The sequence below is a fragment of the Balaenoptera musculus genome, chromosome 17 (assembly GCF_009873245.2).
Source record: "Balaenoptera musculus isolate JJ_BM4_2016_0621 chromosome 17, mBalMus1.pri.v3, whole genome shotgun sequence".
Taxonomy (NCBI): domain Eukaryota; kingdom Metazoa; phylum Chordata; class Mammalia; order Artiodactyla; family Balaenopteridae; genus Balaenoptera; species Balaenoptera musculus.
The window spans coordinates 34,458,316-34,461,209 of NC_045801.1; positions in this window are offsets into that span (position 1 = coordinate 34,458,316).

A 2,894-nucleotide genomic window follows, 5' to 3' on the forward strand; every position below is an offset into this window, starting at 1 on the left:
TCTGACCAGGGATCGAACCCACACCCCCTGCACTGGAAGGCAAAGTCCCAACCACTGGACTGCCAGGGAACCCTCACTGTGGTTTTGATTTGCATTTCCCTGATGATTAGCAATGTTGAGCATCTTTTCATGTGCTTGTTGGCCATCTGCATTTCCCCTTTGGAAAAATGTCTATTCAGTTCTCCTGCCCATTTTTTAATCAGGTTGTTTGTTTTTTTTTAATGATGAGATGCATGAGCTGTTTATATATGTTGGATATTAACCACTTATTGGTCATATCATTTGCAAATATTTTCTCCCATTCAGTAGGTTGTCTTTTTGTTTTGCAGATGGTTTCCTTTGCTGTGCAGAAACTTTTTCATGTTTAATTAGGTCCCATTTGTTTATTTTTGCTTTTATTTCCTTTGCTTTAGGAGACAGATCCAAAAAACTATTGCTATGACTTATGTCAAAGAGCGTCCTGCCTATGTTTTCCTCTAGGAGTTTTATGGTTTCCAGTCTTACATTTAGGTCTTTAATCCATTTTGAGTTTATTTTTGTATATGGTGTCAGAGAATGTTCTAATTTCATTCTTTTACATGTAGCTGTTTAGTTTTCCCAGCACCACTTATTGAAGAGACTGTCTTTTCTCCATTGTATATTCTTGTCTTCTTTGTCATAGATTGTATATTCTTGCCTCCTTTGTCATAGATTAATTGACCATAAGTGCATAGGTTTATTTCTGGGCTCTCTGTTGTGTTTCATTGATCTATGTGTCTCGTTTTGTGCCAGTACCATACTGTTTTGATTACTGTAGCTTTGTAGTATAGTCTGAAGTCAGGGAGTGTGATTCCTCCAGTTCTTTTCTTCTTTCTCAAGATTGTTGTGGCTATTTGGGATCTTTTGTGTTTCCATACAAATTTTAAAATTATTTGTTCTCATTCTGTGAAAAATGCCATTGGTATTTTGATAGGGATTGCACTGAATCTGTAGATTGCCTTGGGTAGTATGGTCAATTTAACAGTATTAATTCTTCCAATCCATGAACATGGCATATCTTTCCATCTGTTTGTGTCATCTTCAATTTCTTTTATCAGTGTCTTACAGTTTTCCAAATACAGGTCTTTTCCCTCCTTAGGTAAATTTATTCCTAGATATCTTATTCTTTTTGATGCAACTGTAAATGGAATTGTTTTCTTAATTTCTCTTTCTGATAGTTCATTTTTAGTGTATCAAAATGCAACAGATTTCTGTATATTAATTTTGTATCATGCAATTTTACCGAATTCATTGATGAATTCTAGTAGTTTTTTGGTAGTGTCTTTAAGATTTTCTGTATTGTCTGCAAACAGTGACAGTTTAACTCCTTCCTTTCCAATTTGAATTCCTTTTATCTCTTTTTTTTTTTTTTTTTTTACATGCTTTCCTCTTGCCCTCCCTCTCAGCTCTGCTGCCTGGTGGAATCACCCTTAAGCAGAGCCTCTTCCTTTTAGCGTTCCCCACTGTTACACCAGTGACAAGGGAAAAGGCAGAGAGTGTGGGTATCAAATCTTCTAGTGGATTTGGTGGTAGGAAGATAGGGAAATGTCTGAATTCCATTTTCCAGTGAAGTATGAAAGGTGGTCATTAGTTATAACTGGGCCTGCGGAGGGTGTGGCATGAACAGCAAAAACTCATGCTCCCTCATGTTCCCCTTTCATATTATACAGCTACCCAGGCAGGAACTACAGTTCCCAGACTCCCCTGCTTCCAGGTGGGACCATGTGACTAGTTCTTACTAATTGACTATGAGTAGAAGCAATTAGTGCTAATTGGCATTTCCTGGCTAAAGAGGTTAAGAAGTAGGTACATCTTTCCCCATTTTCTCTCTCTCTTGCACACAAGCTGTTGTGTGGGTGCAGAGAACTCCAAAGCTCTAGGAGGGGTGGAGGCCCAAGATGAAAGGCACCTGGATTCCTGAAAGCCACCTGCCCTGGACTTCTGTGCACAAGAAATAAACTTTTATTTTTCAAGCTGCTGAAAATTTGGGGTTTGATTGTTCCAACAGGTAGCATTACCCTAACTAACCCAGGTGTAGTAGGTTTGCGAAGCAGTATGAAATATGTGTCTCAGTGAGTGGGCAGAGAGGGAGCAGGTGCTACCAGTGGTGCAGCCCACCACCTTAAGAGCCTCGCTGGCCTGGGCAGGACACTGGACAAGGATGAACAACTCAGAGGTAGCTCTATAGCCAGATATGGGCCAAGGAGGGGCAGAGCTGCACGACAGTGGCTGCAGGTCAAAAGACTACTCCTATATGCCCCAGGACCCTGTACAACCTGTAAAAAATATTTAATAAGCAGAAACCGCAATTGAGTTGGGAGACCAGAAGGGGGAGCTCTTACACCCTGCAACAAAATAGAGCCCAACAGGAAGAAGAAAGACTCTTCTTTGCTGGCAAGGACTCAGCTAACGAAATGCCATGGACTCTGTTTACTACAGCCCTCCCAGCTTCCTTTTCCTCTCTATAAAAAACATTCGTCTTCCCTTGCAGTACAGAAATTTCCACATGGCTCACCATGTTTGTAGACCCTGAACTACAATCCTCTGCTGATCCCAGATAAACCCATCTTTGCTGGAGAAATACCTGGCAGCCTATTTGTTTCAGGTCAACAAACCCTAAGAGGAGGGTGCCCTGAAAAATGACTGAAATTGGACTACCCGCCACACATTCACCAAAGAAGTATAACACGGCTGTGACTCATATTCCATAAATATGGGTGTGCCAGAAACATCACACATTTTTGCTTTCTTTAAAATCAAATTTAGTCTGCAAGTCTCCATCCTGCCAAGCTGGTAGAAAGTCAGTTCCAGGCATCACTGGTGCTCTGCCCTCTCCCTAGTATTGCATTGTATCCAGGAGGCCAACTTGGTGTTTC